This window comes from Ranitomeya imitator, chromosome 1, assembly GCF_032444005.1.
Source record: "Ranitomeya imitator isolate aRanImi1 chromosome 1, aRanImi1.pri, whole genome shotgun sequence".
NCBI classification, from domain to species: Eukaryota; Metazoa; Chordata; class Amphibia; order Anura; family Dendrobatidae; genus Ranitomeya; species Ranitomeya imitator.
Window position 1 is genome coordinate 423,159,229 of NC_091282.1, and position 12,514 is coordinate 423,171,742.

Genomic DNA, 12,514 nt, shown 5'->3' on the forward strand with positions numbered 1-12,514 from the left:
TCAGTTTTTTTTTTATTCAAGGTGTCAAGGCTCCGAGGCCATCTGAGACCATTGCTTATTGTTAAAACAAAGGGGAAGCTCTCAGCCGAGAACTGCTGTCCTTGGAGACTGAAGACGGGATCAATAGAAAGTCTATGAGCCCGTCTTCAGTGCCTGTGGAGAGTGATGTCTGGCTGGACTCTGCTGCCCCTTCATTTTAAAAAATAGTAGGGGGTCTCAGTACTCAGATCCTCATCACTCAAAACTTAGGATGTGTCTTTATGACATGTCAAAAGTTTTTGTGAAAATCTTTAAAAAAATCATGAAATAAAGCCACTGCACGCTATGAAATCACATGTGCCCATTCATTGGTTCTGAAGGAGCTGTAAATGAATGGAGAACTGTACATTTCAGCTAGTTTATAATTATGTGACTCATGTAAAGACATTGATGTGTTAATTCAATATATATATTGGGCAAAGCATACTGCGCGTGCGCAAGGCAAGATTGCTCCGCGCACGCGTTAACTAGGGAGGAAAGCGAATCAACGGCAAGTCAATTTTGCGACCAGCGGGAAAAAAGGGGTTAATAAAAGACCCGAAAACACCGCCCATATGACCCAAAAAAGGACCCGCCAAATTTAGGTGACAGGTTCCCTTTAATACTGGGTGAGGAGAAGCCAAACTCTTCTACAAAGGTGAGGTTGTAGACAACAGCTTTACATCACAGGTCATGCACAATTTTGCTCATTGATAAAATATAAGCTATTACACCTCTATTTCTGAAAGAAGCATTCTTATGTCGCAGACTTTTTTCACACCAGTACTATATATTATATATATGTATATGTATATATATATAATTATATACATTATGCTGTGTTTATACTGTATATACTGACACACCATTATCAAGAACCACAATCTTAAGAAAATGTTAAAAGTTGTCTAGTTCAAATGCAGTTGTCCAGTATTGGATGACCACTTTGAAGAGAAGATGGTGCTGACATTACACAATTAATATTTGTCATGTGAGAAGATAAATTTAGTATTGTATAACTATTAATGAGAATACTGTATATTTTTTATTATGATCTGCACAATGTCTGAGTTGACAGGCTGGAATCTCCAAAAAGTAGATTACCGTACCTTTACTTGCAAAAGCTGGAATACCATTATGTAACATTCCTTATGAAGTTAATGGAACATGCGACTCATATAGATGTTGCTTACACATGACTTTTCAAGCACCCTGGAGATCTACTACGTTCTGAAATAGACACGTTAGAGTACTACTGAGTGACATCAATTACGGGATGAAGCTGTAGGTTTGCAGGCACATCAATTGTTTCACATTTCACAACAACAGCTACAATATACAGTCGTCACTACTGGTAATTGAGGTATAGCAGAAACCTGCTCGTCTCAGAATATTGAACCTAAATGATCCGATAAAAACATAATGCAAGCCTCAACTCAAACATCTGCTAAAGTGTATAATGTTTCTTAATAGCATAGAATTTAAAACATAAATTCTTTTATTGGTCCCTTTGGAAACCGAGTAGAAACCACAACGGTCACAAATATCACCATAAAGGAGTTCATTTTTCCTGTAACGTGGCACAAAAAATAATATATTATAAAATTAAATGTACACTGCCTTTACTACATTTTAAGAGACAAATTGTATTTGAAAAGGACTTAGAAAAAAGAAAAATGTTATCCGAAACAAAATATTTTAGCATATTGGAAGTATAATAAAGCAAAAATATGCAAACAAATGATGCAAAACTAACATAAAGGCCGTTTTGTCTAAGAGAAAAAAAAGATGCAAAAATTATGTGGACCTTCTGACAAAACTATAGCACGAAAAGCACGTTGAGGTGCTGGACAATGGTTGGCATCTATGGCTTATGATGTAGACCACCATGTTGTATTAGTACTATTGACTTTTTCAGATTGAAGAATTTTTTTTTTGTATTCCACTGTTGTGTTTTTAAAATATGTTTATTAGTTGTGTCTTTCATGTATTTTTCGTGCATAATAAAGTTCATAGATCAAAATTGCAACTTTGCATAATGCAATTTTTTTTCTGTTTTACTTAAGGAGCAATCATAGGTTGTACAAAAACTATATTTATAAACTACAAACTATGCAACTACGTTATATATAGCTGTTCAATCAAAGCACAATAAATTTATTACATTTTACCTAGTCATTAAGGATTAAAGCACCACGGTCTTAAGGGATTGAGCATCTTAAGGACTCGTGAAAATGACTGTATGTTCGGTTCTAGTGTGATCCAACAAAACACTGGATCTCACATGGACTAATGTTATTCTATGGGGCCCTGCACATGTCCGATTTTTTTCTTGACCCGCAGTACTTGACTTACAGACAATATTCAGATTGCACTCGGCCATTCAAGCCAATGAGGCTATGGAAAAAACTAGACGGCACTCGGATAACATCTGATTTTCATGGACTGACAGAATGGAGGAGATTTTTTTTCCCATCTTCTCTTCATCCGAGAGCATCGGATCACACTCCAATCAAAATCTGATCAGAGTGTGATTAACAAAATCGGTCCGATTCTCTTGAATCAGTGATAATACTGTCATGTGACCCTTGCCTAGTGTCGACTAATTTAGAATTCGTATGCAATTTTATATTATTAAAAAAATCTATTTATATTTATTATATATGACTAGAGTTGAGCGACCTTGACCTTTTTAGAGTCGAGCCGGGTTTTGCGAAACCCGACTATGTCCAAAGTCGGGTCGAGTGAAATCGGCCGATTATGACGTAAAGTCGGGATCGACCGAAACACGAAACCCAATGCAAGTCAATGGGGCAGCATAGTCGGCAGTGAGTGGGGGCCAGGAAAACACCTAGAGTGGCCATTTTAATGTCAAAACCATCCATTCTTCTTAATGAAGCTTGTCAAGCGTAATTTACCTTATAATAATTGGAAGGCATTTGAAATTGGGGGTCATTTGGCTAAAGTTGTGGGGGGTAGGGCTGGTTCAAGTAATTAGTGGGCCCAGGAAATCTGGACCACGTCACGGCAGTGGAGCAGGGAGAGGTAAGTATTTCAACTTTGCAAGTGCTGTGAACCTGAGCAAGCAGGGGGGGCCCACTCGTTGGCATTGGCACTGGCACAGGGCCCCTCAAAGTACAGCGGTGTGTTTGCACGGCGGGGGCGCCTCCCACCGGCAGCAACACTTTTGCGTACTATGAGAGGCCCTGTGCCAGTGACGTCGCCAACTAGTATTCCTCCCCCCACCTGATGAAGGAACCTGCACTTTCATCTGCACCTTCCTCTTTGTCCCCGTGTAAGGTGGTATGGTATGCGGGAAGAGCAACCTGACTTTCAGCAGGGTCACAATGTTGTTGTGTAGCGTGCACGGGGAATGTTGCGTTATGGGTCAATGTACCAGCAGACTCATCTATCACTGGCTGGGCAATGGGCACGATGAAGTGGAAACACAGATATAGGCCCAAAGAAGAAAGTGGGCTAAATGCAGTTCAAAATTGGTAACACAGGAATAACCAGGGGGCATTGCAGTGGAGGACAACTGGAATGAGAGGCTGACACAGAGAGTAGGGCCAAATCAGTAAGTAGTCGAAATGCAGTTCAAAATTGGCAACCGTAGTAAACAGGCGGCACAGCTTTGTTCAGTGGAGGAGAACAGCAAGGAGTGGCAGACACCGATAGTAGGCCCCAAACCAACTAGTACGCCAAATGCAGTTGTTCCATTTAACCACAATTTAATGAGAGCCTGAAGATAGAAGCTCAGGAAAGGCAACCTGGGGAACACCTTGGAGTGTAACACACCATCTCTCTCCACCCCATACCCATTTTGTATGGCCTAATGCAGTGTACTTTTCTACAACTACTAAACGAGAGTCGGAAGACCGAAGCAATGGCAAGGAAACCTGGGGAACACCTTAGAGTGTAACACACCCTCTCTCTACACCCCATACCCAATTTGAAGGCCTAATGCAGTGTAGTTTCCAAGAACTACTAAACGAGAGCCGGAAGATCGAAGCTCAGGAAAGGCAACCTGGGGAACACCTTGGAGTGTAACACACCCTCTCGCTACACCCCATACCCAATTTGAAGGCCTAATGCAGCGTAGTTTCCAACAACTACTAAACGAGAGCCGGAAGATCGAAGCTCAGGAAAGGCAACCTGGGGAACACCTTGGAGTGTAACACACCCTCTCGCTACACCCCATACCCAATTTGAAGGCCTAATGCAGCGTAGTTTCCAACAACTACTAAACGAGAGCCGGAAGATCGAAGCTCAGGAAAGGCAACCTGGGGAACACCTTGGAGTGTAACACACCCTCTCGCTACACCCCATACCCAATTTGAAGGCCTAATGCAGCGTAGTTTCCAACAACTACTAAACGAGAGCCGGAAGATCGAAGCTCAGGAAAGGCAACCTGGGGAACACCTTGGAGTGTAACACACCCTCTCGCTACACCCCATACCCAATTTGAAGGCCTAATGCAGCGTAGTTTCCAACAACTACTAAACGAGAGCCGGAAGATCGAAGCTCAGGAAAGGCAACCTGGGGAACACCTTGGAGTGTAACACACCCTCTCGCTACACCCCATACCCAATTTGAAGGCCTAATGCAGCGTAGTTTCCAACAACTACTAAACGAGAGCCGGAAGATCGAAGCTCAGGAAAGGCAACCTGGGGAACACCTTGGAGTGTAACACACCCTCTCTCTACGCCCCATACCCAATTTGTAGGCCTAATGCAGCGTAGTTTCCGACAACTACTAAACGAGAGCCGGAATATCGAAGCTCAGGAAAGGCAACCTGGGGAACACCTTGGAGTGTAACACACCCTCTCTCTACACCCCATACCCAATTTGAAGGCCTAATGCAGTGTAGTTTCCAAGAACTACTAAACGAGAGCCGGAAGATCGAAGCTCAGGAAAGGCAACCTGGGGAACACCTTGGAGTGTAACACACCCTCTCGCTACACCCCATACCCAATTTGAAGGCCTAATGCAGCGTAGTTTCCAACAACTACTAAACGAGAGCCGGAAGATCGAAGCTCAGGAAAGGCAACCTGGGGAACACCTTGGAGTGGAACACACCATCTCTCTACACCCCATACCCAATTTGAAGGCCTAATGCAGAGTAGTTTCCAAGAACTACTAAACGAGAGCCGGAAGATCGAAGCTCAGGAAAGGCAACCTGGGGAACACCTTGGAGTGTAACACAACGTCTCTCTACACGACGGAAGGGCTGATTCTTAGGAAGGAAGGCTGTTGGAAATAAGCATTGCGCGTCCGAGGGTGATTATATTCTTATTAGGTATATACTCACCCTCGGACGCGCCCTGCTTCTTTATTTGGAATGAATGTTTATTTGCAATGTGGTGTTGACTTTCTCTATTATTTTGGTAATTAATGATTTTATTATTTTCATTATTTTGCATCTTCTCGGCAATAATATAAAGAAGACGCGACAGGACAACACTCGGTGGATGCCATATGTGTGTTTTCAATTTAAAAAAACTTTCAGTTAACTACTTGCAGGAGAAAGTAATTGTAGCTGGTGGCCATTTTTAGTACTGTACCAGATTAGAGTTGTGTGTTTGTTTTTAATGTTAAAATGTCTGCATTTGATATCTCACCAGTATTTTCTTTTTTATAAGCAAAATACTTATTTTTATATTTTCTGATGTTGGTTCCAGGGGTACACGGCCAGCAGTGCCCTGGTCAGTGTAGTAGTAGTTGAAAGAATGGACCGCAGACAGGCATCGAAGGCCTAAAATAATAACACATGGCTGTAGGCAATTTTAAATTGGTTCCAGGGGTACACGGACAGCAGTGGTGTGGTCAGTGGAGGCCTAGTGGAAGGAGTGACCGCAGACAGGCATCGAAGGCCTAAAATAATAACACATGGCTGTAGGCACTTTTAAATTGGTTCCAGGGGTACACGGGCAGCAGTGGTCTGGTCAGTGGAAGTCTAGTGGAAGGAGTGACCGCAGACAGGCTTCGAAGGCCTAACATAACAAAATTGGGCTGGCTGTAGGCACTTTAAATTGGTTCCAGGGGTACATGGGCAGCAGTGTATGGTCAGTGGAAGTCTAGTGGAAGGAGTGACGGCAGACAGTCTTCGAAGGCCTAACATAACAAAATTGGGCTGACTGTAGGCACTTTTAAATTGGTTCCAGGGTAACACGGCCAGCAGTGGCCTGGTCAGTGTAGTAGTTGTAGAAAGAAGGGACCGCAGACAGGCTTCGAAGGCCTAACATAACAAAAATGTCAAAACAATGGTATTGTCAGTGCCAGGCATTGAAGGATGTCAGCGGCTAGACTACACATTGGTGAAGCTGTGAGAGATAATTTTGCTAGTGGTAGAGCACTGTTTGAGCTGGGGGGGGGAACTGTCTTGTGGCCGGCGGTACAGGCACAGGGCCCCTCATATTACAACGGTGTGTCTGACGTTGGGTGCGCACCACCACCGCCAGAGACACTTTATTGTACTATGAGGGACCCAGTGGCAGTGCCGTCGACCAAAAGCGGCCACACCCACCTCTTCAGACAAACAGCACTCTCAAGGGTCCAAGCGCAAAGTGGCGATAGCACGGCCCCGTGTGGGGAGTTTGGCCATTTCGTGAGGTGGAAACATGTCGTATGCTGGACAATCAGGTGAAGAAAATTACGAGATTGGAAAAGTCATTCAGAATAGTCCACAGGCAAGACCTTTTCATAGGAAAGCTAGGTGTCAGCCGGGCAGGGTGGGGCAAAAGATTTTGAAATCCAGTTGTGGTTCATTTTAATGAAGGTTAGATCATCTACATTTTGGGTAGCCAGACGAGTCCTTTTTTCTGTTAGTATTGAACCTGCAGCACTGAATACTCTTTCTGATAGGACACTAGCTGCCGGGCAAGCAAGCTCCTGCAATGCATATTCTGCCAATTCTGGCCAGGTGTCTAATTTGGATGCCCAGTAATCAAATGGGAATGACGGTTGAGGGAGAACGTCGATAAGGGATGAAAAATAGTTTGTAACCATACTGGACAAATGTTGTCTCCTGTCACTTTGAATTGATGCTGCAGTACCTGTCCTGTCTGCGGTCATAGAAAAATCACTCCACAACCTGGTCAGAAAACCCCTCTGTCCAACGCCACTTCTGATTTCTGCCCCTCTAACACCTCTGGTCTGCTGGCCCCTGGAGCTCGTGTGAGAACGATCACGGGCGCTGTGTGCAGGGAATGCCAGAAGCAAACGGTCAACAAGAGTTGATTGTTTTGTTGCTAATATTAGTTCCAAGTTCTCATGTGGCATAATATTTTGCAATTTGCCTTTATAGCGAGGATCAAGGAGGCAGGCCAACCAGTAATCGTCATCGTTCATCATTTTTGTAATGCGTGTGTCCCTTTTGAGGATACGCAAGGCATAATCCGCCATGTGGGCCAAAGTTCCCGTTGTCAAATCTGCGGTTGTGCTTGGTTGAGGGGCAGTTGCAGGCAAATCTACGTCACTTGTGTCCCTCAAAAAACCAGAACCCGGCCTTGCCACGCCACCAATTTCCCGTGCCCCCGGGAAAGCTTCCTCATTAAAAATATACTCATCCCCATCATCCTCCTCATCCTCCACCTCCTCTTCGCCCGGTACCTCGTCATGTACACTGCCCTGACCAGACAATCGCTGACTGTCATCAAGGCTTTCCTCTTCCTCTGGTGCAGACGCCTGATCCTTTATGTGCGTCAAACTTTGCATCAGCAGACGCATTAGGGGGATGCTCATGCTTATTATGGCGTTGTCTGCACTAACCAGCCGTGTGCATTCCTCAAAACACTGAAGGACTTGACACATGTCTTGAATCTTCGACCACTGCACACCTGACAACTCCATGTCTGCCATCCTACTGCCTGCCCGTGTATGTGTATCCTCCCACAAAAACATAACAGCCCGCCTCTGTTCGCACAGTCTCTGAAGCATGTGCAGTGTTGAGTTCCACCTTGTTGCAACGTCTATGATTAGGCGATGCTGGGGAAGGTTCAAAGAACGCTGATAGGTCTGCATACGGCTGGAGTGTACAGGCGAACGGCGGATATGTGCGCAAAGTCCACGCACTTTGAGGAGCAGGTCGGATAACCCCGGATAACTTTTCAGGAAGCACTGCACCACCAGGTTTAAGGTGTGAGCCAGGCAAGGAATGTGTTTCAGTTGGGAAAGGGAGATGGCAGCCATGAAATTCCTTCCGTTATCACTCACTACCTTGCCTGCCTCAAGATCTACAGTGCCCAGCCACGACTGCGTTTCTTGCTGCAAGAACTCGGACAGAACTTCCGCGGTGTGTCTATTGTCGCCCAAACACTTCATAGCCAATACAGCCTGCTGACGTATGCCAGTAGCTGCCCCATAATGGGAGACCTGGTGTGCAACAGTGGCAGGTGCGGATGGAGTGTTTGTGCGACTGCGGTCTGTGGACGAGCTCTTGCTTCTGCAGGAGGACGAGGAGGAGGAGGAGGAGGGGGTGCGAACGGCTACAGACAACTGTTTACTAGACCGTGGGCTAGGCAGAACTGTCCCAAACTTGCTGTCCCCTGTGGACCCTGAATCCACCACATTTACCCAGTGTGCCGTGATGGACACGTAACGTCCCTGGCCATGCCTACTGGTCCATGCATCTGTTGTCAGGTGCACCTTTGTGCTCACAGATTGCCTGAGTGCATGGACGATGCGCTCTTTAACATGCTGGTGGAGGGCTGGGATGGCTTTTCTGGAAAAAAAGTGTCGACTGGGTAGCTCGTAGCGTGGTACAGCGTAGTCCATCAGGTCTTTGAAAGCTTCGCTTTCAACTAACCGGTAGGGCATCATCTCTAACGAGATTAGTCTAGCTATGTGGGCGTTCAAACCCTGTGTACGCGGATGCGAGGCTAAGTATTTCCTTTTTCTAACCATAGTCTCATGTAGGGTGAGCTGGACTGGAGAGCTGGAGATCGTGGAACTAGCGGGGGTGCCGGTGGACATGGCAGACTGAGAGACGGTGGGAGATGGTATTGTTGCCGCCGGTGCCCTAGATGCAGTGTTTCCTACTACGAAACTGGTGATTCCCTGACCCTGACTGCTTTGGCCTGGCAAAGATACCTGCACAGATACAGCAGGTGGTGCGCTAAATGGTGGTCCTACACTGCCGGAAGGGATGTTGCGTTGATGACTAGCTTCATTGGCCGAGGGTGCAACAACCTTAAGGGACGTTTGGTAGTTAGTCCAAGCTTTCAAATGCATGGTGGTTAAATGTCTATGCATGCAACTAGTATTGAGACTTTTCAGATTCTGACCTCTGCTTAAGGAAGTAGAACATTTTTGACAGATGACTTTGCGCTGATCAATTGGATGTTGTTTAAAAAAATGCCAGACTGCACTCTTTCTAGCATCGGATACCTTTTCAGGCATTGCAGACTGAGCTTTAACCGGATGGCCACGCTGTCCTCCACCAGGTTTTGGCTTTGCCACGCGTTTTGGGCAAGATACGGGCCCGGCAGATGGAACCTGTGGCGATGTTGATGCCTGCTGCGGCCCCTCCTCCTCCTCTGCTTCAGAACTGCTGCCGCCTGCACCCTGTTCCCCCAATGGCTGCCAATCGGGGTCAAGAACTGGGTCATCTAATAACTCTTCTTGTACCTCCTGCGCAACTTCGTCTGTGTCACCGTGTCGTTCGGTGGTATAGCGTTCGTGATGGGGCAACATAGTCTCATCAGGGTCTGATTCTTGATCAGCACCCTGCGAGGGCAATGTTGTGGTCTGAGTCAAAGGACCAGCATAGTAGTCTGGCTGTGGCTGTGCGTCAGTGCACTCCATGTCAGATTCAATTTGTAATGGGCATGGACTGTTAACTGCTTCACTTTCTAAGCCAGGGACGGTATGTGTAAAGAGCTCCATGGAGTAACCCGTTGTGTCGCCTGCTGCATTCTTCTCTGTTGTTGTTTTTGCTGAAGAGGACAAGGAAGTGACTTGTCCCTGACCGTGAACATCCACTAACGACGCGCTGCTTTTACTTTTACCAGTTTCACGAGATGAGGCAAAAGAGCTAGAGGCTGAGTCAGCAAGATAAGCCAAAACTTGCTCTTGCTGCTCCGGCTTTAAAAGCGGTTTTCCTAATCCCAGAAAAGGGAGCGTTCGAGGCCTTGTGTAGCCGGACGACGAACCTGGCTCCACAGCTCCAGACTTAGGTGCAATATTTTTTCCCCCACGACCACCTGATGCTCCACCACTACCACTACCCTCATTACCAGCTGACAATGAACGCCCCCGGCCACGACCTCTTCCACTAGACTTCCTCATTGTTTTAAAAACGTAACCAAACTAACGTTATTTGTTGCAGTCACACAACTTACACGGTGAGCTATAACTTCTGTATGATTTAGCTACCCCTTTACAGGTTGGTGAGACCACAGCGAAAATCAGGCCCAATGTTACACACTCTTTTTTTGGTGGCTGCAAATTAGAGAGATGCCCCACACGCAGGACTGTCACTGAAGCACAAATGTTAATATTAATGTCACACTATTATTTTTTTTTTATTTTTATTTTTTTCAGGAACACTTTAGAAACCCCCCAAAAAAAAAAAAATAGATTTTTGCAGGGAGAATTTAGAAAACAAATGTAACAAACTATATGCTTTCTATGGGCCACTGAGTGAGAGATGACGCACACAGGAATCAGGAGTGGCACACAAGCCCAGAGGCCAATATTTTTCTACCAATGATTGATGGAGTTATTTTCTCTGGTAGATTTTGGAACCCAAATCAAGGAAAAAAAATGTAGGCTTTCTATGGACCACAATTGGAGAGAGAGAGAGAGAGAGATGGCACACCCAGGAGTCAAGACTGGCACACAAGCAGAAAGGCCAATATTAATCTCCCACTGTTTTTTTTGGTTGTTTTTTTTTTTTTTTTTTTCAGGGAGACTTTAGAAAAAAAAATAATAAAAAAAATATGATTTTATCAGGAAGAATTTAGAAACCAAATAAAATAAAATGATTTTTTCAGGGAGAATTTAGAAAACAAATAAAACCAAAAATAGGCGTTCTATGGCCCACTGACTGAGAGATGACGCACCCAGGAGTCAAGACTGGCACACAAGCAGAAAGGCCAATATTAATCTCCCACTGTTTTTTTTGGTTGTTTTTTTTTTTTTTTTTTTCAGGGAGACTTTAGAAAAAAAAATAATAAAAAAAATATGATTTTATCAGGAAGAATTTAGAAACCAAATAAAATAAAATGATTTTTTCAGGGAGAATTTAGAAAACAAATAAAACCAAAAATAGGCGTTCTATGGCCCACTGACTGAGAGATGACGCACCCAGGAGTCAAGACTGGCACACAAGCAGAAAGGCCAATATTAATCTCCCACTGTTTTTTTTGGTTGTTTTTTTTTTTTTTTTTTCAGGGAGACTTTAGAAAAAAAAATAATAAAAAAAATATGATTTTATCAGGAAGAATTTAGAAACCAAATAAAATAAAATGATTTTTTCAGGGAGAATTTATAAAACAAATAAAACCAAAAATAGGCGTTCTATGGCCCACTGACTGAGAGATGACGCACCCAGGAGTCAAGACTGGCACACAAGCAGAAAGGCCAATATTAATCTCCCACTGTTTTTTTTTTTTTTTTTCAGGGAGACTTTAGAAAAAAAAATAATAAAAAAAATATGATTTTATCAGGAAGAATTTAGAAACCAAATAAAATAAAATAATTTTTTCAGGGAGAATTTAGAAAACAAATAAAACCAAAAATAGGCGTTCTATGGCCCACTGACTGAGAGATGACGCACACAGGAGTCAGGAGTGGCACACAAACCCAGAGGCCAATATTTTTCTACCAATGATTGATGTAGTTATTTTCTCTGGTAGATTTTAGAACCCAAATCAAGGAAAAAAAATATAGGCTTTCTATGGACCACAATTGGAGAGAGAGAGAGAGAGAGAGAGAGAGAGAGAGAGAGAGAGAGAGAGAGAGAGAGAGAGAGAGATGGCACACCCAGGAGTCAAGACTGGCACACAAGCAGAAAGGCCAATATTAATCTCCCACTGTTTTTTTGGTTGTTTTTTTTTTTTTTTTTTTTCAGGGAGACTTTAGAAATAAAAATAATAAAAAAAATATGATTTTATCAGGAAGAATTTAGAAACCAAATAAAATAAAATGATTTTTTCAGGGAGAATTTAGAAAACAAATAAAACCAAAAATATGCGTTCTATGGCCCACTGACTGAGAGAGAGAGAGAGATGGAACGCTTAGTACTGGCACACAAGCCCAAAGGGCAATATTAATCTCCCTTTTTTTTTCCAGGGAGAATTTCTGAAACCCAAAAAAAAAATAAAATAGGCTTTCTATGGCCCACTATTTGTGAGAGAGATGGGACGCTCAGGACTGGCACAGATGGCACGCTCAGGACTGGCACAGAAGCCCAGAGGCCAATATTAATCTCCCTTTTTTCAGGGAAAATTTATAAAACCAAAAAAATATTTAAATAGGCTTTCTATGGCCCACT

General features: G+C 44.0%; 1 protein-coding gene across 1 annotated transcript in view; it reads right to left on the reverse strand.

Moving 5' to 3' along the window:
- RORB (RAR related orphan receptor B) overlaps nucleotides 1-12,514 on the reverse strand; it is a 352,234-nt gene that overhangs the window by 124,994 nt on the left and 214,726 nt on the right. The gene's annotated exons all lie outside the window — the stretch shown is intronic.